The sequence below is a fragment of the Chamaea fasciata genome, unplaced genomic scaffold (genome assembly GCF_029207755.1).
Source record: "Chamaea fasciata isolate MVZ Bird 193981 ecotype frontalis unplaced genomic scaffold, bChaFas1.0.hap1 SCAF_3, whole genome shotgun sequence".
NCBI classification, from domain to species: domain Eukaryota; kingdom Metazoa; phylum Chordata; class Aves; order Passeriformes; family Sylviidae; genus Chamaea; species Chamaea fasciata.
The window spans coordinates 50329407-50353147 of NW_027094088.1; the positions used below are offsets into that span (position 1 = coordinate 50329407).

Consider the following 23741-nt stretch of genomic DNA (forward strand, 5'->3'; position numbering starts at 1 on the left):
ACAAAGGTGACTTCACAGCACCAAGCTCCCATTTATTCTACAAAGAACACAGTCACTGTTTTTTCTAGCCTTGTGACAGACAGACAAGACAGGCAGACAGACACATCACTGCATGTCATCCCCTTTTTCTGGCACACACTGGGATGGCTCTGTACTTTCCAGTTGTGCAGGGGCTGCTGGCCTCCTGCCTGCCTTCAGTCAGCTGCCGGTGAGTCACCCAGGACGCCCCGCAGGATTTTCTGAGAACACCCACAGAAGCCATCAGTGACAGCGGGGAAGGGCCTGCATCTTTCCTGCCCCCCCACTCACTAACTTTCACTGAGATGAACTTGCTGCCTCTCAGTGACAGCTGCTGCCAGGTCCCACCACGGCAAAGGCAAAAAAAAGAAACTGGGTTAACAATTTCCAAGAATAATAGAAGAGTACTTTTCTTTTTGAAGCATCATTTTCATGAATGAATTATTCATTCAATTGTGGTAATTCCTGCATTCATAAAAAAACCACCAACACACAAACACGGTGACTTCTCTTGACTGCTGCTGGTTTCTCAGCACTGGGATCCACAGGGAGGGAAGAGACTCACACCGAGTTTCTGATCTGCAAGGAAGGAGGGAAAAGTATGATACAGTGGCACTGTTGAGCACAGTGACTACCCCACAGGCAACACGGGTGCCCTAGTCTTGTTAATGAATTTGCACACAACTAACTTTAGGTTGGAAAGTGAAATACAGCAAATAATTGCAAATATTTTCATTATATCAATTTTGTATTCTGGGGAAATTATTTTAATGCTGTGGTATGATATTGATTTTGTATTCTGCAGAGACTAAAACTGTCAAAATTGGCCAATATTACATGCATGGTATCTCTTTCAACAGCTTACTTGCCAAGGTATCCCACTGGGTATATCTTGCTGGGCAAAGCTGGATTTCTGTTCCTGTCTCTGAGCCTACAATGCATCCCAATAGACTCAGCCAATCCCATTTAATTAAACCTTGTTTTAGCATTAGAATCTCCTCAGGCAGTGGGTTCCCTATCCCCTCTGCCCAGCACCCCTGTCCTCGGAACTTCCAGGACAACATGTACACAAACTCACTGCCTGATCATGGTTAGAGAAATCAGAGGAAGTATCACTGCTGCTGGACTAGAGTGAAATCAGTTTGTCAAAGCTGGAGAGAGGAGTTAAAATGCATTCTTTTTAATCTTTTCAACCCTTCACTCAAAAACTTCACCTAAAACTTTCCATGACCTCAGAGTATGGGATACCTAGACAAAGGATCACATGGTATCAGGCTTGAAGGGATGCCTAGTTCCTATTCCAACTTTCTGCTCAAAGCAGACACAGCTGTAAGCTCAGACCAGGTCTCCTGGGACTCTATCTGACCAGTCTTGAAAAACTCTAAGAACGGAGGCTGCACAACCTCACTGAGTGACCCAGTTCTACGCTTTACTCTCTCCCCTTGGGGAAGTGTATCTGTGTATCCAGCCCGAGCCTCTTGTTTCAACTTCAGTCCCTTGTTGCTTGTCCTCCCAGTGTGTAGTGCTGTGATGATTCTGGCAATGTCTTCTTTCTGATCCCTTTATACATGCTGGGGGGGGGGGGGGGGGGGGGGGGGGCAGTGCTCTTGGGTCCTTCCAAAGACTTCTCTGCGTCAGGCTGAACTAGACCAAATCCCTCAGCCTCTCCTCACAGGGCAAGTGCTCCACCCCATAATGTCGTGCTGAACATGCCCCAGCTTCCTTGAATTTGAGGGAGAGAGTGTGAAACTGGACATGGTATTCTAGATGTGCTCTGATGAGCCCTGAGTAGAGCGGGATAATCTCTCCCCTCCATCTACTTCCCTCCCTAACTAATCTCTCAAAACAAAAGTGTGGGTATGCATGACCTTTAATTCTTGTCTCAGCAAGTCTCAGAGAAGTTCCTCGGTAGCCCATTGTTATTATTGTGGTCTAGCACCAGAAAACAGCACTCAGCACCTTCCAATGCACTCAAGAAGTTTTACATGAGCAGGTCCTCTTCTTGGTGTCAAAGACATGCACTACAGCATGAATGCCAGCAATGCAAAGAGGAGGCAAAGCCTTAGAGCCTGGCAGTAGGAACAGCTGATTTTGCTCTCAGTGTTTATAAAAAAGAGGAATGATCTGATTTACCGATGCCACTGCCCTCCCACCAGTAACCTGTCTACCTCAGAGGTCTGTGTTTATTTTTATAATGTGCCTACAACCTTACAGGATTCAACCCACTCATAAGCTGAAGGTTTAATGGCTTGAGGGGGTGAATCACCACACACTGCATGTCTTACATTCTACCAGAAACTGCCTGAAACCCACTCCCCCTCCTTCTCATGGACACCCACCTCACCCACACTGCTGCCACCAAAAGGGCTGCAGCAGAGGGGACCTTCCCTCCCCGAAGCCACCGCATGATGTGATCATGACCATTATTCACAGGCAGGGAAGAGCTGATGAGACAAAACGAGGGCCGGAGAGTGAAGTCTAAGAAAATTCACATTGTGCCTAAATCTGAGGATGCCAAGCCCAGCCTCACTGAACAGGAAGCCAAAGGACGTCAGCAGAGTCACACGCCTGTAAAAACAGTGTTCATGAGATCAGCCTGTGGCCTCAGTTGAAGAAAGATCAACAAGCCCTCCACTGTAGCTGGAGATCACCTTAATCACACCTATGTTTGCCAGGTCAAAAATGGGTTAACCAAAAAAAGACAAAGGTTGCTTTCTTCTTTAGAGCTGACATTTCTGTCAGCAGGACTACATGCCCTTAAAATTAAAATGCTTTTAGGCAACTATTGGAAACAGAGCTGAGCAGAAAACAGCTGCACTTCAGAAATTCTGGAACTTTTGTCAAAACAGTTGAAAATGTAGAAAGTCAGTGTAGAGCAAAAATGAGCAAATCAACAGACTTGAAAACAACTTTCATTAAAAATTAGTCATTATGTATCCAGCTGGAACTGGCCACTTTTGCAATAGGGCTGATGACCTTTCTTAGTGGAAATGATCTGCTTCCATCTGTCCAGTGTTGCCCATTTTACAGTTAAAAATCATCAGGAGAGTCTGGTAGAAAATATCTCCATTTCAGCTATTACAAAACATCAGTTTTGAACTAAATTGGTTGTTGTCAGGAAATGAAAAATAATAGTGGTTTCCCCTGGTTCATATAGCTAAAAGTCACTTCCAGTGAAGTGGCAATTGATTTTTGTGAAATTGCCACATACTTGGTACACAAGAAATAGATGCATTAAGGAATATTGGTAAATGTACATTACAAATGATGCAAGTGGTATTCTTTTGTAATTTTTTCTGCTATTACACAATTACAAGATTTTGGCTAACACAAAATTCTTGCTAAATTAAGCAGAGGCACAGTAATGAATCAATATACAAGTGGACTTATGATACATGAACATATTTGAAATTGATACTTGAGGACAGAATTTTGCTGGGTAAGGAGAAAGTACAGTGACCACCCTTGAAAGAGAAAATTTATAAGGGAACTGCTGTGCAGGCAGTGGCTGCTGATCATGACCCACAGCAGCAAAAACTGCAGACACATCCATGCTGAATCAAGACAAACTTGTCTGCTGGCATTTTTAGCAGGATGGGACATTATGGGGAAATGAGGATCTGCACCATGAATTTATATCCAGACAGATAATAAATTTTTAATTTGAGGTGTGTACCACACCCTGGTAGTAAAATAACATTGCTGTGCTGTTGACTTCAGTGGAGCTGTTCTGATTTATTCAGGATCCAGCTCTTTGTTTAACAATCTGGTTAGTAACAGTGAAGTTAAAAGAAAAGTCTGTAGCACAGGAGGGGGGATAGGACCTGATCTGAAGTTCTTTGAAGACTTTCAAAAGAGATATTAACCTCATTTGTGTTTGCTTCTGCAGGAAGTCCTCAAATTTTTTTATGGTGTTACCATGGTAGGAATGTGGCTTCCTGGGCTGCCCTGTGCCACTTACTGTCTCACTGTGCTTCCTTGGCTGTGCTCCAAACCCCACCTGGTGTCAGCACCCACCAGGATCACCCAGATGATGTCCTGTGGGGCACTTGCTGAATGCCACTGCCCAATAAAGGTGAAACCACTGAAGTCCATCAGGAACCACTTGTTCCTCACACAACCAAAAAGAGAAACACGCCCAGGACATGGTGATAGAATGCTTGGGGAAGGGTGGGTGAGAACAAGGTCACCAAATTTGAGCACTGGCCTCCCGCCACCCACAGATTGACTCAGTTGCTCACATACGCACCAACCCACCTCCACCACGACAGCCTCCAGCTCTGCTGCAGACTTGTGAAATGCCAGAGTGAAGTGGTGCCAGACCTTGCACTCCTGCTGATTGAAGTGGCCCCTGCCAGGACTGGTACCAGCAGTAGTCACAGCATGTGCCATTCACATGGAGTTTAAGACTTGGTGCTGTCACTGGTCCTAACTTCAGGTCAGGGCACAGAGGCACCTGAGACACCCAACCTGCAGTGGTGGATTCTCTTAGTTCACTTTTCGTTATAGAGACAGAAAGGAAATTCTGAAACTAGATATTTGCACTACAAATACCTAATTTCCCCACATTTCTTTAATAGGAAAAAGAGTAACTTGCTTATTTTCTGCAAAGTGGAAGTGTTTGGTGCCAAATGATGTTTATACTACTTGGCTCCAACTGCAGAGTGCACAAGTTAGGGAGCTGCAAGGTAAACATGAGGAGACACCCACAGTCAGTAAAACAAAGGAGATGCTGGACCAGATTACCAACAGCAAGTGTGAAAGCCTTATCCTTGCAAGTGTATAATAAGAGGTAAAAGGGGTATCTGTCACAATCAACTGAGGTCTTCGAGGTCTGATCTCAGGGCAGGGGTAGGACAGATCATCTCTGAATGCCCAAACTGCTTACATTGCGTGTCATGACCCATAAAATCTGATCTGAACCTGATACTGCAAAAAGTGCTGTAGCATCTCCTGATGCTAAAAAGTGTCAAAATGTCAGTTTTAAACACCATGAGAAAGTCAGTGACTACACACAACACATTTTGCCTAAAAACAGGCAGAGGTAAAGGATCAGCATTCAAGTCAGGAAAAAAAAAAACCCTGCTGCCTCCTGAGTAATTCCTTCCACTGCTGCCATCAGAAGTACCCAGGAATTTCTTTAACCATCTCGCAATCCCCTGCAGGGCCCAAAGCACTTTATCTACTGCTGTGTGGCATGTGTGGCTGTGTGATAACTAGAGACAGCTGATTTGGCCAAAGTTATTTCTGGGTAAAAAGTTCTGTGCTTCTCTGTTAGGGAATAAAATTCTCCAATGTACCAGAAAGCACTTTCAGTTCCCTACAGAATGGCAATTTCTCTCAGATGTTAGCCACATAGATAAAAGGGGTTGCTTCCTCAAGAAGATGAGCAAAGTGAGCAGAGACCACCTCTACCCTTACCTGACAAGGATTACAGCTATCAGTCTATACCCACAGCACAGCCGCACACCATTAGGTTCAGCAGGCCAGCGCTGAGTTCTGCCCTCTCACAATTTTCTCCCTTGTGTACTGCTTTCATTCACACAGTAACAGACCTCACAAAGGAGAGTAGCATCCTTATCCACACTTGATGGATGAGGAAACTCAATCAGAGGGATACTATAGTAGAAGCAAGAATATAGCCCAGGTCTTGCACAAGAGCTGGTGAGTAGGCAGACAGTCCTTGTGAAGATGTATGGCCATGACACCATGATTAAACACTGTGCCTTTGATCTGTGAAGGGATTGAGCTGAGGAAACTGGTCCCGGAGCAAAAATGACAGACTGTATTTCGCACCCTGAAGTATTAGCTCATGAAGCAACACTCTCCTGAGGCTTCATGCATGCTTTGAGCAGGCAGATACCTCAGCCACAGGTAGCTCTCTCAAATGTAAAAGCACAGCCACAAGCTGGTCCCTCTGACAGCTGTTGGGCCAGGCACACAATGATCTTCAGCTCTGGGGTGTGTGTCAGGGTAGTTATAAGGCAACATCTAACACACAGCAAGGCCCCTGCCCTCTGCAGGCTGCCCCACAAAATCCAGTGGAAACCTACACAAAGATTTTCTGTGGCTGTCTGCAACGGACAGACAGAGGTCCAGGGAAGAAATCTTGGTACCAACACTGCTTTTCTAGGAAGGCCATTATGGCAGCTGCAGTGGCTCTTCAGTTCAGCAGAACTGCTTCACATCCATAAGGCGTCTTTTTACCAAGAGGACTGGTGAGAGAAGACAACCAGTTAACAATGGCTATCTCTCATTTACCACTCTTTCTGCTTTACCCTCTGATGGTATCTCACCACTGAACAAAGCTTCAGTCACTGCTCATCTGCTTATCTTTGTGTCATGCAATTGGCATCACCAGAGGCCACAAAGGAAGTATGCATACAGCTCCCAAGTCCAAGGCAGAACAGTGTGGAGATGAAAATTATCTCCTTGATGTCTGTGAGAAGAGCAGCTAGAAAGCATCCTTGATCTCTGATAGGGCTCTGGGATATTTTCTAATAATGGCAATTGTACGTGCAGGTGTTTCAGTCACTCAAAAACTGACTAAAGCTGTAATAAATGTCTTCTTTTGAGAACCTGTCATGTTCCTCTAGAGGGACTGCATTACTTTGCCTTTAAATGTTTTACTTTTGCTTCAAACATCTTTTAACGCTTTTCTTAGAAAATATATTACCCTATCCCAAAACTAGATTGTTTGGAAACAGTGGAACAACACCCTGGGAGACCTGAAAGCACCCTCACCTTTAGATTTCTGTGCTGTGCTGCACACAGTTTTGTGTACTGTGCATTTATAGTCACTGAGGGAGTGTTCAATTCACTGTTGAATAAGTTCTCCCAAAACTTGTGTGTAACTGAAATTTGCATAAGAAAGTTTGAACATTTTTAAAGGCTTTTCCTCCCCACTTGCTAAGTGGAGAGCTAGTGGCTTCCTGTTAAGGAAACTTTTAGTCTGTTCTTGTCTTTGTTAGTCAAGTCTGGCATTCCCCTCTGTAAAAAAAAAAAAAAAAAAAAAAAACGAGAGAGAGAGAGAGAGAGAGAGAAAGATAAAAAAGACAAGCTATTGCTTAGAAGAAAGCAGTCAAGCAATATTAAAATAGCCTATAAAAATTGTTCACTAGTATGGGCACATCCTCCCACATCTGGGACACAAAGATGTGGGGATGATTGACTGTTCCACTCACCATTTGCACAGGCCATCAATTTCTAAGAATATAGCAGTTTTTAATTTCCACAGAGGTTCTTCATTCCCACATGCACATAGCTTTAGGACACAGTTTTACTCCAGACCAGAGAAGCAAGGATGGGCCTTTCCACTGAACAGATAGCTGAAGACAGAAACACAGCACACCAATGACTTCAATATGCCATCTCTTGACGCAGCTACGCCAGCAAGTGAACCAGATAAATCCCTTTTGTGATGACACTGACCATGTAGCTAAGGCAAATAAAATGTGTAGGATATCAACAGCTGTCTCTAAGCAATAGTTGGTCTGTTGTGGCCACTGACAGGTATGAAAAGAATCTATGGGGTTAAGAGAGGTTGAAGGTCTGCAGCAGCACGACTGTTTTTTGAAGAGAAAGTCATAAATCCTGTGGAAAAAAAGGGAGACAATAGGAAAGGATGAAAGTGGTTTGACCTTCTTTCCTAGATCAGCATGTTACACTTAACTCTTTTAATTCTCTAAACATGCATCTACTGCGAGAAAACCACCGTTGCTTAAAGCCATGATGAAAACAACTTTACAACCTAGCATGTATTACCATGATGCAACACCACCGATCTGATTTACTGTGCAATTTTTCAAGCATGTAACAGCAGCAGACTCTCCATCACTGATAAAATAGTAGCAGAAGGATCATGCATGTTCTCCCTCTAGCCACGGCAACCTTGCCACACTACTGGCCAGAGGCAACCCTCACAAGCTAGAACTACCCTCTGTCATGACTGCTAGGCAGGGAAATACTAAAGGCTTGCAGCAGTGTTAAATACTTTTGTTTGAAAACCATAGAGATCAGTGTTTCAGCAACCCAGAAGTAATGCAGGCCAATGTGCACACAGAAGTCCACTCCTTGGTGCTGGAAACCATTCAAAAGTGACTGATCACCCTATCTGCCTTTGTTTGGTGATGTCTTTTAGAGTGGTACTTAAACCAAGCAGATTCTTCTACAGTGTTGCATGAGTGCCCTTCCTCGAGTTTCTTTTGGGTGTCCAGTACATAAAAAATAAGACACCCCAAAGTAAACAATGGTATTTGAGGATCTGAGTGGCAAAGGTAGCCATTTAAAAAATAATTACTAGTTAGCTTATATTAAAAAGGATTTTTTTAATATACGTTCCAAAGGAGGCTATTGCTATTTTTGTGTATGCCTAATTCAGTTAAAATGTAACTGTACAAGGATGTTTATTACCCGACTTGGCCATTTTTCATTTCCATGGAAGTCAGTGCACCTTTATGACCCATAAGTGCTCTGTGGACATAGTCCCTACAGGGAAGAGGTATGTCTCCTCCTTTTTTGAGTGTGTTCACAGGCTGGTTTCACTTTACATTTGTTTAAGAGGCTGTGGATGTTGGTAAAGAGACTTCCTATTCAATGTCTACACACAAAGGTCTATTTCAGCTGGGCTAATCCAATTTTAGGATGTGTTTGAAATACCCACATTTCAACAGCCCTCTCACTTGCTACAGTCAGTGTCCAAATAAAACAAGAAAAAAAAAAAAAAAAGAAAAACAAAACAGAACCCAACAAAACAAAACAACACACAAACCCAAACAAACAAAACAAAAACAAACAAACAAACAAAAAACAGAGGAAAAATGTCACTTGGCTCCTCAGCTAACCCCAGATTTTTTGGCAAGTAACTTTGTAAATTAAGGGCGTACTTTTTACTGGAATCATACCATTTCAGCTTCAGACGTAGTTTATTAAGAAACCCCTAACTTCTACCAGCATAATTTTTGTCTTTTACTGCAGCATAGAAGCACAGAACACCTTCACAGCTATGTAAACACAATTCAATCATTCATCAATCCCAGTGTTACAAGTCTCCTAGTCACCCCTGTACTGAATACAGTTAGCTGCATTCAGTGCTGTCTGGCTGACACTTTTCATCCAGAGAGCTGTCCTGTTTTGATTTGACACTCAAGACATCTTGGTTTTGTCTTGTATTTGTCCCAATAACAATTAACTGTAATTTAATTATGAGCATTTAACTTCTCATTTGAACTTGTGCAGCTTTGACCTCCAGCTGCTTGGGTTTGTTTGACTTTTTCTACCATTAGCACCCTGCCTTGTCTCCTTTAGGACAGGCCTATCAAAAGCCAAACTGATCTTCTTTCAGCTCTGTCCTGGGTTGAAGTATATTCTATCACCATCTTCAAGAACTGTTGAAACCAGGTGAGGCAGTGCTCGCTGCCTCCTCCACCCTGGCTTATCTTCTGTTAATGGGCCCATCAGCACCTTTGCTACACAGCTCACAGATAACCCCCTCCTGGGCTACCTCCTGTTAATGGGCCCATCAGGCCTTATCACATGACTCACCATCCCATTGTGAGATGCTCCGCCCAGAGGGAGAAATCAAGCATTCCAGCCTGGATATAAGCTGAGACTCTGAACAACAGAGGGGCGCTTACCCACTGGATTCCCAGAGGACCCGAGCTACCAGACCTTTCTACAGGATCACTGCTTCAGGAAGACCACCTCATCTGGACTGCTTCCATCACTACGCTCAGGTTGTATTCTGACTCTGTCAGTGGTCTTTTGTATTATTGCATCGATTTTATTTTACTTTCTTTCCTTTTTTCCCTATTAAATTGTATCTCTGACTTGGAGCCTCTCATTTGTTTTGCCTTCAAACTACTACAAGCTCAAAGTTTCGTGCCTTTTAAATTTCTCAGTGAAAGACGTTTTCTCCAACATGCAAATACATGTCATCATTTTTGAAAACTGAATCTTCTGTTAAAAAGTGGAGGAAGGGCTTGTGCATTCAATTTTTCCTCAGTTTTTTCCAGCTATATCAGCTGTTCAGATAAGATATGAACTCTATCTACACTGACTTGCCTCCTAATTTTTTTCACTGTTCTTAAAAAATTAGAGTTTAGGGCCTAAGTTCATGTGCTTGCATGCAATAGGCCAGTATAAAAAAATAGGTATGTTCTTCCAGATAGTAAACCAGATGTTCAAATGTACTGGGTTAGAAACAACACTGTAAATAACTAAAATCAGCTGTCCTGATGATGAATCCTTCTTTAAAAAAAAAAAAAAAATTAAAAAATAAAAAAAATTATTGCTTGAGAAGGTATGTCAGAAAGATAATTTTTCAGAAATTGAACCAGATAAGCCAGAAGCTCCCTAACAGCCTATCTGTGATAAAACTTCATTAATAGGGTCCTTAATGGCTTGAGATGAATCTTAGAACTTAATACCTCCTTGTTACTGTTTCTGTGCTCTCTTCCAGATCCCAAGATACCTCTCAGGAGCTCCTGATAAGTCATTGCTTTCTCCATGCCACAGGTATCAATCCATACTGAGAGCGCTTGTTGCGAGCAAATCCTAATATGCCAAAACAGCAAATGCAGCAGAGAATCAGTCATCTAAAGGAGATACATGAGATTGGAGAGAAGGAGCTTGTAGTGAAGAAAAATTACAGGTCAAGGCCTACAGCGCTTTCCGCTCACAGAATAACTAATATTAAACATTTTCCAGTAGTCATATCAGGCTCACAATTTCAGATGTAGGTAGAGCTTCAGCAGAAGACACAGTAAGAAATAGCACAATCCCTTCATTTACCTTTTATTCATTACTTCCACAGTGAAATTAAAGAAAGCTTGGCCTTAGTTTTAAGTCACATTGTTAAATATTATAGAAGATTTTAAAAAGGGGGAGAAAAGACATTGCCCTCCCTGCTATGAATGCAGAGTATGTAAAAGAGAAAACTCAAGTCTGAGACTAAGAGAAGACAAACAACAAGAAAATGGTGTATATTTAGCTTTAAGATGCTACTAAATGTTAAAAACGTTCTACATGCTGTCAGACTCATTTCTCTGAATCTACAGATGGTAATGACATTTGGAATAAATTATGGTGGAGAAGAAAACAAAGGTGTGAGTTCTTTTTTTGCTCAGAAATTAAATGCTTCTGTACTCAAAACAGTAATTAGTGCAAGAACTTATACTTGATTCGGGGCTTTTATTTTTTCTCCACTGACTTTTTGAGAATTAGTGACCTACATTGTAGAGGGTTTCTTTTTTCTTCCCCTGCTCCCAAGTGGCCTCACAGATTCCTGTGACTCACACAAATTTTTAAAAAACAAACCACCAAACATGTAGCTTTAAAACTATCAGTGACAGTTTCATGATCACTTATCAGAGGGGATTCCACACACTCTCAGTGCAATCGAAAGGAGTACCCCTTTCCTCATTAATGTACAGGTAAATGTCAGTTCTAGGAAACTGCCTTTAGTTACAAAGGCAGACTCCTCATCCATGTCCCTGGATTTCAACTGTTGATACCAAAAGTTCTTTTGATTCCATTGAATCAGATCCATCCATCTTTTTGTAAAATCAAGATTCATTTAGATCTCCTTCTAGATCAGACCTGGATTTTTCCTCTGCCATGCTCAGTGTTCCTCAATAATTATTTACCCCAGACCTGACCCTAGTTATGCTAAATGGTGAGACAACCACTGGACTCCAAGGTAAACCGCAGACCTGTTTAATTATGCAATGTTTCTAACTCAATGTGACTGAAACAAAAATGCATGCCTTGTTTCATTTTTAGGGAAAAGAGCAAGATCCAGGAATCCAGGGTTTGTTTCCAACTCTCCAGTGTATATTTCAAATATTGATAGAATAGATCTATAAAATGGTCATGATACTTGCTTGCTTTACTAAGAACCTACTACTATGAATGCCAACATATTAATTAAGATCATCAAATGAATATCAAAATTATTCACAGACACAGTGTACTACTCTATGACGAGGAAAGCATCAGTCATCATGTATTATACGCAGAGAGAAATATTTACTTCACCAAACATCTTGCCAACACACGTTCATACTGCACAGAAAAAATGGTTATTGGGCATTTACAAACCAAACACTCAGGATAGAAAATTGCAAAATATAAGTTACCTTAGAAAAGAGCTCTTTCATGATCTCACAATGTCTTTTCCCACCCCACTGCCATCTCTTTGCATGCACAGGCTGCAAAGCTAGTTATCTGGTGAGCAGCTCTTTGAGCTTTCGTGTCCTGCTCTTTGCCCTGTGCTTAGCCTCACACTTTACCTACTCCTCAAACATGGCTCTGAAAATAAAATTACTCCAGGACACTTGCTCTTGCCTCATCACCAAAGCATCTGAGTATCTTTGAATGTGAGCTAATCTTTATTAGTAAGCCCTGCAGCATGAGGGGGTGGTACAATCCACATTTTACACATAGGGAACTGAAGCCCGAAGTGATTAAGGTCAAAAGTTTCCATTACTTTTTTTGAACTCCCTAGGATTTGATTTCTCAGTTTGTTTAATAGTCTACTTTCTGTCTCCAAAGCCCAGTATGTATTACCTCAGCTTCTGCTGTGAGAACTCAGCACTCCTTCACGTCAGACACGAAATCTCCACCCACACATGCATAATACGAGGAGCACCCAGTCAGTCATCACCTCTGACAAGGTAGGTTTCAAAAATTTGCCCAGCACCACACAGAAATTTTGCGGCAAAGAGGAGTATAAGCAGTTTCCCAGGGCAGCATGTGACTGCCTTCACTACATGCTGTGCTTGCTCTTGGTGCAATCTCTCCTCAGCCTGCAGCTTCAGAGCAAGACAGCAAGCAAGGTGGAGGTCCTGATCATGCAGGGGACATTCTTTTCTCTCTGCCTCTGATAGCCCTGATTCCCCAGGACAAATGTAATAGGCACTCTTCTGTATCACACTTACTGACTTTAATGTTCCTTAGTCTCAGGAAGAGCAATAGAAGTGTGGGACAAAGGTGATGGGAACATTCTATCTCTGGTGTAGAAATGGCTAAATTCAATGAGTTGGAACACCAAACCATGCTCGAGCAGAGACTGTGCTGTGGGGCACACAATGTCTATGCCCACTGTTTCACATTTCCCCCTTTTCATTTCTCCCTCCTCCTGGTTCATGTTGCACTTGTTTCTTCCTATCCCTCTAATTCTGTTGCCTTCAGCTTTCAATCTCCATTCCTCAAGCTTTGCCACCAAGCTGTTGTTTCCTTGCTTTACCGAGATCAGTCTTCTTCGAACTCTTTTGACTAAGTGTTCATCACTTCAAAATGTGTAATATTGGACATTTTGTTGATAGTATTCACCTTCCCATTTTCTGACTCCTCATCATAGCCCTTCCCCATGGCTCCTCCTATCCCTGTCCCACCTGGTTCTTCCCTTATCTGATATTTTTTTTTTCCTCCAGTTGTTTCCTTTTCTCACCCTGTATTTTAGCTCCTAGGAGGAGCTGGTGTTTTTCCCATAACTTATTTTCCCAATCTCAACTTGTTTCTACTTTAGTTGTGCTGATGAATGAATTGACTGACTGAACTGCTTCCCTTATGCAGCTTCTCAGCTCCAAGTTTCCCATCTCCTATAGGATCTGTTCTGCATCCAAAGTCTCCCCAGCTTTGGAGCTGAGTGCTCTCCAACTTCAGTTGCCACCAATCATCACCAAGTCTCAGCTGCTACTCAAGCAATACCAGACCCTTCCCAAGTCACCGATATTCCCCTCTTCTACAAAGTCTGCCAGTAAGACAAAGGGCACTAAAAGTACGAGGTAGGGACAAGTTCTATTTTCTCATTGATGAAGTCTTTGTATAATTATTTCCCCCCACCATCATTTGGACTAGTGGGGTGCTGAAACTGAAGAATTCCCAGCCTTGCCCTACACGTCTGGGCTAGAGCAAACCTTCTCTGGATCACCCTGCACAGTTGCACCCGGTGGGCAATATTGGATCTGTAAGGGGATGGAGCACACTGGGGAGCACACAGTTACAGGATTGCAATTTACTCCATCTCTGGATGAAGTTGGTCTGGTTTAGTGTAAAAAAAAAATCAGTAAAATAAGTAGTTTGATTGGTGAGAAAATGCAGATTTTTCTGTTCCTTTTATTCACCTGAAAAAATTATAATCACCTGCACTTTCACTCATTAGAAAACTTTTCATTTCCACTTGCAGCATTGGAAGCATAAAAACCAAAGGGCACAAAGTAAAGAATAAGGAGACAGTGCTATAGGCTCCTACCTTTTAACTAAGGAGCCTTTGATTAGTATTTTGTGATGTGAGGAGACACAGGCTTTTTTCTACATCTAGTATCACCAGATGGCACAGTCCAGGGTATGGCGCTCCCAATCTTGCATGATGAGTCTCGCCTACCCTATTCAGCAATGTTTAACTCTTAATTGGAACAGCCTCAGTAAGATTTCTCATTGTTAGTTTATGACGAAACCTAATTCCTCGGCACTTTTCCCTTTACCCAAAAAATAAAAACTTATTTAAGTGCCACACTTTTAACAAGAGGGACTGAAAGACTCCTTCTTCATACTCTGTGCTCCAGCATAGCTTGCAGGTTTCCTTACATCACTAAGAAGGGTAAAGGGGAGGTAGGTTTGCCCATTTTCACCTGGCCTTCCATGGCAGAGGGAGGAACAGCAACACTGGGTACATGACACCTCCGCTAAGCCACTGGGCAACAGGGGGAATTGGTATTTCTGCTTGCCTTCACCCTGAAGACAGGTGAGTGGCAAATGTCACATCTCCAATGAATAAGTGCTTTTATTGCAAGAAATCAAGTTTCTGCTCCTGTGACTGGGTGATCAAACCAATTTAAATAAAAAGTTAGTGGCATTTTTTAAAAAGACAAAACTATGTATTTTTTTTTTCTCAGCCTTATCCCTAGAAAAGAATTACCTCTTTTAAGTCAGGCTTTCCCTTGCTCTCACCTGCCACCAAATTCACTGGGAAACAATCTCTGATACTTTCATTTTTTTAAAAAAGGGGTTGACAAACATGAAAAAAGACAGGAAACTGGGTTTTAACACCAGCAATGCTGAACACTTCAGTAAACTGTTTTTGCCTGATTGTGGTTGTAATTAAGACATAAGATGAAAACACATGCTCTAATTTACTTCTTGAGAAACCAATCAACTTTCTCCTAATGATAACAGTGTTGGCCTAGCATCAAGCAGATACAGTGAGTATTGAAATAAGGCAAGAAATGGGTAAGCATGTGTAGGTGCCTCTAACCTGCAAAATGCCCCCGTAGTGGTGAATGTTCAGCATGGGAATTTACCTTTGATAAGCAACTCAGATGTTAAATTAGCAATGCACTACAACAGCATTGTGGGGGTTTTATGCACAGTTCAGTGGAAGTAGACAAACTACTTCAGGGTTTCATCAGAATCACGCAGGATTTCCTTGGAAGGAGTTACCCTCTCTGCTTGGGATGGCTCTGGTACCGGGAAGTTTCTCCAGTGTTTGAAGACTCCCACTTTGAACTTTGAAGTAACAGCAAAGCTCTGCTTTGGCCTGTTGTAAACTACCCCCACTATGGTGCCATCTGTCCTATCTGTAAAGGAACTAATCTCTGCAGAACACAAGGTTGGAGATGGCCCTGTTTTCATTAATGCACCGTTAAAGTACACGTGCCAAGCAGCCAAGGGGGCAGAACAGATCTGTCTTCTGCAATCTCCACAAGAATCTATCACAAAGGCAGAGTGTGCAGGGATTACTTCCTCCCTGGACCTCTAGGGATTCAGTGTACTGTAGAAAGAGAGCTCAGATAGATCATAGAGATACCTGCTCCCACAGCCAATGTAATGGATCGGCAGCCAGAGGAGTAACCCGTCATAGAAGCACAGGGACTCCTGGAATGATGCATGCTTAGGTCCTGGCCTGTGACCAGGAAAAACTAATGACTGTTGTTTCAGGTGGAGAACTTTTATAAAACAGACATGTCCAGGCTGAGTGTACTTGCAGGGGCATGATGAGAGTTGACCATGTCAGAGGATACCTAGCGAGCCAGTCAGATGCTGACATGCTGTTCCTAGGACTGATGATCCTGAAGGATCACTAGGAAAACCTGAAGTTTATCATTCAATTTGATTTCCCATCACACTGAAGTGACTCAGATTGAGCACCTCTCAGGATACAGTTTATGAATCATGCCAATTACTGATCACAATGCTGTTAGAACCACTGGAAATGCTAATACTTTCCTGCTCAGGGAGTGAGAAAGGATGCTATCAGGGCAGACAGGCTTGATCTTACACTGCCCTGGCTACCCCAAGAAGCAGCAGATAGGAGATGTTCCATGCAGGCAGATCTGAGCAGCAGGGATCTGAGCACAGGTACAACCTGCAGACTTGCTGTGCCATACCCGGACACCATACTCATAAGAACAGAAAGGCACAAAGGTCCAAACGATTTGTGGGGAAGAGCTGAAAAGCTATTACTGAGAGTGTCAAAGAATTCATGAGGAAGCTGTGAGAACCACCCACTCCGTAAATATTGTGCCAGTCTTTGTTCCTGTTGCTTGGATTTTGTTGCCTCTATCACCCTATGATTTAGCCTTCTCTGTTCAATTTCTCTACCATCTGTGTACTCACATGTGCATAGATATATATTACTATACATCTATACTTATATTACTATTAAGTAATGCATGGGCTGGAGCAAACAGCTCTTGCATGACTTAATAGAATAATTGCTGTTTACAGATGTATCCACCATACATTGTTGTGTGTTTCTCAGCAGATGATGTGACCCTGGGCACTCTTTGATACTCATTCTCATTCTCTCTTTTTTTTTTTTTTTTTTATAAACAGATGCCATCCCTGAAATGCAGATGTTTCTTTGGGAGAATATCATAGCTGATCCTCAGTGTATACCTAAATTATTTATTTAGTCCAGGACACAACAGGATGCCATAAACCTGTTGAAATTGCTAGGGAAAACCTATGCAGGCAGATGTAATTGATCTCATAGAAACATCTCAAACATCAAAACTGTTATTTTACTCTAGTAACAATTCCCTTGGAACAGTTACTGACTGTGGGCTCCTTGTTTTTCTGCCACCGGTTCTCATGAAATTTCATGACAAGTTATTTGAGAATTAGCATAACGTTAGTGTTTCCCTTTCATCTGTTTTTAAAATGAACTAGTTTGGGCAAAGTGCATAACCATAAAAGGGAAAAAATGGCAGAACAGCGGAAAGGGGAGGCCGAAGAGATTAGAACAAGATGTGTGCTGGAATTCCTAAATTGTTTGACTCCTGCTCCACAAACCAGGCATGATTCAACCAGAATACAGCAGTGCACTTCAATTTTTGGCAATGAACTTCCAATCTTTATCTTGTCCACAGGGGAGTATTTCCTTCACTCTATCTTTAGATATTATGGAAAAGCACCTGTTTTTTTTTTTTTTTTTCAACATTTCTTCTGTATGGAGAGGACTTGAAAGACAAATTATTTTGATGACAATGGTGAGGAACTGAGTAGGACTTCAGCAGCTCTCCCATTAAAAAAATAAGGTTTTGCAATAGAAAAAGCAAATTTCTCTAAAACTGATCTACCAAATAAAGAAACGCCTTCTCTTAAGTGTAAGGCAAATTCATCAGTTCAGTTAGAAAGAATGAGAACTGCTTTTGGACAATGAACTATTACAGACATACCAAAAAAACTTAAACCTATGGCCTCTCAGAAGTTGCCTGTCCCATGCAGTCTGGACTCCATCATTGCCCCATAAAAGGGAGTCATGCTCCATATGAAGATGATCAACACAGAGAGATGCATTTACATGGTCCAGGTGATCCAGACCAGACAGTCCTTTGTTTGAATGCTCTAGAACGATGTGCACAGAAACAATTACTTGGGAGGTTCCACATACACCACTGATGCATGTATGTATTTCTGTAGTATCTCCTAGACATGGTACACTACCTTTTCCTGTATGATTTTCAAATCTGTCTGGGACTACTTTTACTTCTCTCCACCTGAATGAGTAAATTGGAATTTGTAGCAAGCAGCGACAATTTTCGCTTTTGAAGCACCAAAAATTGAAAAAGTGGGAGCATATGACATGAAAACACACTCCCCCCATGAATATAGCAGAAATCTTAAAAAATCCTCTCTATGAAGTTAGGAATCAATGATTATGTTAGTCTTACTAACAAGTGCTGTCATTGCAAAAATGGGGAGTCCCTTTGCTCTGAAATCAAAAGAAAAGAATGTACTTTTTGAGCTAAAACACATGATCAGAGTCACCTCGTGGACATTGACTAAACCCGTGTTTACAAAGCAAAGTCACCATTTCCCTGATGGGAGATGACTGTTAGGTTTTAGGAAAAAATCTATGGACTCTGTTATTTAGTTCAGCATAAGCTGGTAAATTCCCATGCATAAACAAATATCCTTCTTTGGAGGTATTTTTTGGGGGGAAATTCTGGCACTGCTGATACAGGGCAGATAAATTTTCCCTACTTTTGGAAAGCTGACTTGAATTTCTGGCCACACACAGAGCCTCTCATGTTATTCCCCAAGCACAGAATTTGCTCTACACAAAGAAAATGCCTTTCCTCTGCTTTTGAAAGTCCAGAAATGAATTTACTTCCTCATTGTCACTGAAGGCTGTGATCTTTGAACAGACTCAGAATGTAGTTAACCTCTTAATACACAAGATTCTGAAACCTATTGAATGCTTAGTGCTTTTGAGGTAAAATTCTAGTTGAACAGTTTGGTTGAGGGTGTGCCAACCGAGATTAATTCTCACATCTAAATTAGTAACTCCAAAACAGGATTTACGGTAGGTGCTGTTGGTATCAGACCCCTCATACAACATTCTGTCGTCTTTAACAAAATCAAAACTGTCTGTTCCTGAAAGAGATGTTGACCATGTGGCAGTACTTATGGGCCTGACACAGAAACAGCCCAAGAGGCTCAACAGACTGTCGCTGTCTGTCAGATTAGACAACTGTGAACATAAAAAGCCAGACAGAAGCATTCACCAAGTACTGCAGAAACTGATATTTCTTGGCTATTTCTCCACATTTAGATGATTTTGGGGAAATTACAAAAATTACAGAGGAAAAGATTGACAAGCTTCATGCTCCATGACTCATGACTAAAGATTACCTTCACAGGGCCACTTTTTATTCACTTAGACCCCCCCCCCCCCCCCGTAACTCCCCCACTAAGAGCTGCTGAGAAGAGATATTTCCATCTTGAAAGAAAACAGTATCAGCAGTTTTCCCATTCTCTCAAGGAATCATATAGTCACTCATTCACATATGCACCAAGTTCATGGAAATTAAACACAATTCAGGATAGCTTTACTGATTTTAAAGAGTGTAAGGCTGGCTTAATAAATGGAAACATAGGTAACAAAATACATTATTGGACATATATAACAGAAATGAGAACAGCTTGCAATTAATTTTTTTCCATTCAGATTATACAAACTGCTTATATTTTGGGAGAAAGAACTTCCAGAGAAACTAGAATTCACTGGGAAAGGAATACAGAATGCTAAAGATCTGGAAGACTAGCAAGTCTGCTGAACAGCAGGTTGTTCTATCTAAGTAAGTTTTACTGACTGCATTACATGGTGAAATTGTTCGAGCAACAGAGGAGAGAGGAGTAAGAGCTTTAATTAAGTGAGCAAGTATTCTCTAGCTGCATTCCTTGACCCTTCCCATCCACTCCCAGAGGATACAGCTTTGTGCTAAATGCTTACTTCATACCTAAAGTTAGAGTAGCTGATCATCTCATCAGATAGGAACATTGAAGGGAAAACAACAGTAGTCCCTGCTTGATTTCACATGAGGCATCATCTTTAGCTATTTATTTGTTAACGAGTTGCTGACTCATGGATGCTGAACTGCTGGCTGAAGCAAACAGCTCCAAAACCAGACTCTGCTTTAGAGTCCTCTGCTGTAGAGTGAACTGACATTTTGGCAGCACAGCAGTTATGCCAGCCTAAAGATCAAGTTAAAAGTTACGATGATTGGGCTTGCATTACCTAAACCCAGCAACTGCTCTGTGCATTAAGGCAGTTTTGGAAAGCAAAGACATCCCTGTGCAGCATCCATCCCTCTGCAGTGCTATCTGTGCAGTGCTTTATCCTTACAACCCTCAACCTAAACCAAAGACCATTCCGACAGTAGTAGCTCACAGTTAAATGAAGTCTGCTACACATGGATTCTAACTCTCTGGAAGCAGGGATCACACTGCATAGTAAATAACCATGTGTCTAGGTGTTAAAGTACAGCAAACACAACACAAGAAAAGATTGTATTCTAAAGAGTCTGCAGTCAAAGTTAAACAAGCATGATAACAGAAAAGTGTGAGGAAAGAAACATTCACAAACTTACCATACAACTGAGAAACTGAGGTACCAGAGTGTAAGCCACAGCCCCAAATCCCACAAGAAACTGGGACAAAGCACAGGATGGAAAAGTATTGGGAACAATCCAGCTTCTTTCTATGCACTTTCCTGGACAGCTTCTCAACCTCTGTGAGAAACAAGACAGTGAGGTCAATGGGCCTTTGATTTGGCTTACTACTGCTGTACTTACTTGCCTCAGTTTAGCCACAAGTCTAGTCTGAGCCTGCATCAAAATCCACTGAAATCACTTTTCTCTTCTAACCAGAAATAATGTTGGTCTTCCTCTTACTTCTTGCTGGGGCCTTGTTGGAATTCTCTGTACTGAGCACTGAAGAAGGTCAGTAATGCTGGGCTGTACTGCTGTCTCAAATGCAGCTACTCTTGGCTATGTCTGCAGTTCTTAGGGGCCCTGAGGCTTGCTGCAGTATCTACAAACACCAGAGGAATTAAAAAACAAGTTACAAAGATTTTATCATAATCACTTAGACTTTTTCATGCATTTCATAGACAACTTTGCTGAAACTTACCTCCAGACCAGGAAGTAAGTATGGTTAAGGCCAATCTTCTGTGTGGTTAATGATATACTTAATCCCCTTACAGGTAATAAAACCTGTTCTTAGAAATGTGTTTGCCTCCAAAGCTCATTTTTTACACTGTTTCACCAGCCTTAATGGGAGAATACCACCCTTACAGTTTAACCTTCAAGTTAAAAAAGGGGCTAAGGCAAGATTTGAACTTTCAGCCTCTTTGAACCCACTGCAATTCCAGCCCTTCACTTCTGACACTCCTATCACAGATATTAAAGAGAAGAAGAAGAAAATGAGCGCACACACACACAAGGGGAAAAAAAAAAAGAAAAGGGAAAAAAAAAAAAGAAAAAAGAAAAGCGAAAAAAAAAGAAAAAAGAAAAAAGAAAAAAGGAAAAAGGAAAAAGGAAAAAAAAGAAAAAGAAAAAAGAAAAAAAAAAAAGAAAAAAGAAAAAAGAAAAGAGAAAAAAGAAAAAAAAAGAAAAAAAAAAGAAGAAGAAGGCAGAGGAAGCCTTGGCCCAGGGGGTATAAATAAGAATCCCTACTTCCATTACAGTCACTTGCCAGTATATCCTGGTAAGAGTCTTCTTGGGAATCTGCAGTTTCTTTTACTGTATTCAGATAAGTTTAATGGAAAAAAAATCACAAAACCTGTTCAGCTCTTGCTGTCTAAGTGGCAGACATGATTTGGGTTTTTTTTTTTGGTTTGCTTTTTTGTTTGTTTGTTTTTCTGATTTTTTTTTTTTTTTTACTGTCATTACTTGATTCAGTAATAAGCACCATCTTTCTGTCTAATACACGTTTAGGGGATTTTTCCCCCTCTTTTTCCTTTGTGCTGAAAAGCTCTTATCACTTCTGCACCAGGAAAAGAAGCAACAGAACAGCTCCTAGAAGACAGAAGTGCTGAACTCAAACATGACCTCAAGCACTGCTGTTGCATTAAAAGGGATTTCCCTCTAATGATCCTTTTCCTCCATTCTAGATTAATCACACCTCTTACAGAATTATCTGATACTAAGACACAGTAAATGATTGAACTATTCAAAGTCTGAATGTTACTACCATAAATATTACTGTAGTCATCACCCTAGCATTGAAAATTATGTGAGTACTGTCTTAACTATGAGTCTTTCCTAGTGCAACCTCTGAAACATTTGGCAATGGTGTTCTGAACACTCTGAGGTCTTGGTTTAATTTAGTGAGCATGAGCTATTCCTTCCTGAACAGTAAAGAGAAGCAAAGTAATTAAAATAATTTAGAGATAGAGAGCTGAATGGGGCCTCGAGAGATTTCTTCTTCTTCCTAAGTACAATAAAGAATTATTACTGATTGATGTGCATGAAACCGATTACTTAAATTTTCACAAAATATGGATATTCTGCAATTCCCAATGACAGCTTTCTCCAGGATTATGTAAACATTACCATTTATAAGGGTGGACTGTTTCTCCCTTATGCTTAATCAGAATGTAGATAGCTGAAAATTTAAGTATTTCTTATTCTGTCCTTAATGCCAAGAACTTCCCTCTTCCCTCGAGATACAAACATGTATATATACCTAAAAATACCTGTGTGCATATATGTAGTTACATGTGTGCATATTTACACACACACTTCAAAGAAGAAAATTTTCCTTGACTTTATACATATGCATATTTGTTTATATTTCATGAAATATAAGTATTATACCATAAATGATGAGATAAACTATAGGGTATAACTAAAAACAAACGAACAAACAAAAAACCCCCCAACAAAACAAAACAAAAAACCCAAACAAACAAAAAAAAACACTACCCAAAACCACAGGGGAAAAAAAAAAAAAAAACCATTCAGAAAAGAGGAATGTATAAAGACGAATGTATATTCATGCATTCTATAACTACTGATGTTGCTGATGTTTTTAATATATTGCCATATTGCTGAGGAGTTATTGTTAACAAGACAGAACTTCATTTTGCGCTGTGCAAACTCAGATCAAATGAATTCCAGCTGTCCTGCTCAGACCTGTTTGACAAACATCAGCTGTAGCAATGTGCAGTCAACTTTCAGTTTATCAAGGTGTAAACAGTAATTATTAATATTCCGACGTGCTTACCATTTAGAAAACAAAAATGAGCTGTTGCCTTTTCAGGTTCTCCTGGGTCTCAGTATTTCCATCGTGGCTAGGACTGCTTGTTAATTTATTTGCTGCAGTTTCCTACACAATGCAGGGTACAAGTCAGCTCTTTTTTCCCTACTTCCTACCTTACCTCATCATTCCTACTCCACAGTGAAACCCTCTATCACTTCAAGTACTCTCTGTAAAACTCTGTGAGGGGCTGGGCTTCATATCATGTGAGAGAAATGCTTTGGATAAAAACATTTTTTTCTCTCTCTCTCATAAGATCACTTCAGTCATCTGCTACCTCAGTTCCCATGAGAGGACGGGGGGAAAAGTCCAGGAGAAGGGAACGGCAGGATGCTGACAGAAACATATACTGTGTAAATCAAAGCACAGATGCTGCCCTAGTTATGCAAGCAATCACTCAGGCCCAGTTCCCTCAGGCATCCAGTCCCTTGGATTTTAGCCACCCTTCAGGCTACCAATCATTAAATGTGGTGCCTTCCTACCCAACTATATTTTCCAAGGCAGCAGAGAGACTAGGGGGACAAAAAGAAGGGGAAAAAAAGAATCTTTATAAGAAAGCTCTTCAAGGAGAGGAGGGAAAGAAAGGGGAAGGGATTATTATTTTTCCAGCCATACACTGACTACTTTTTGAACAAAGGCAGAAGAGAAAGCTAGCCTGCTGTGCAGAGCCAGCA

General features: G+C 41.3%; 1 long non-coding RNA gene across 1 annotated transcript; it reads right to left on the reverse strand.

The window, feature by feature from the left end:
• Positions 1–383: 383 nt before the first annotated feature.
• On the reverse strand, positions 384–23121 carry LOC136287711 (uncharacterized). Its single transcript, XR_010720277.1, has 3 exons — positions 23035–23121; positions 20397–20537; positions 384–597 (listed from the first exon to the last, which is right to left on the reverse strand). It is a non-coding gene; the product is annotated as an uncharacterized lncRNA (long non-coding RNA).
• Positions 23122–23741: the final 620 nt, after the last annotated feature.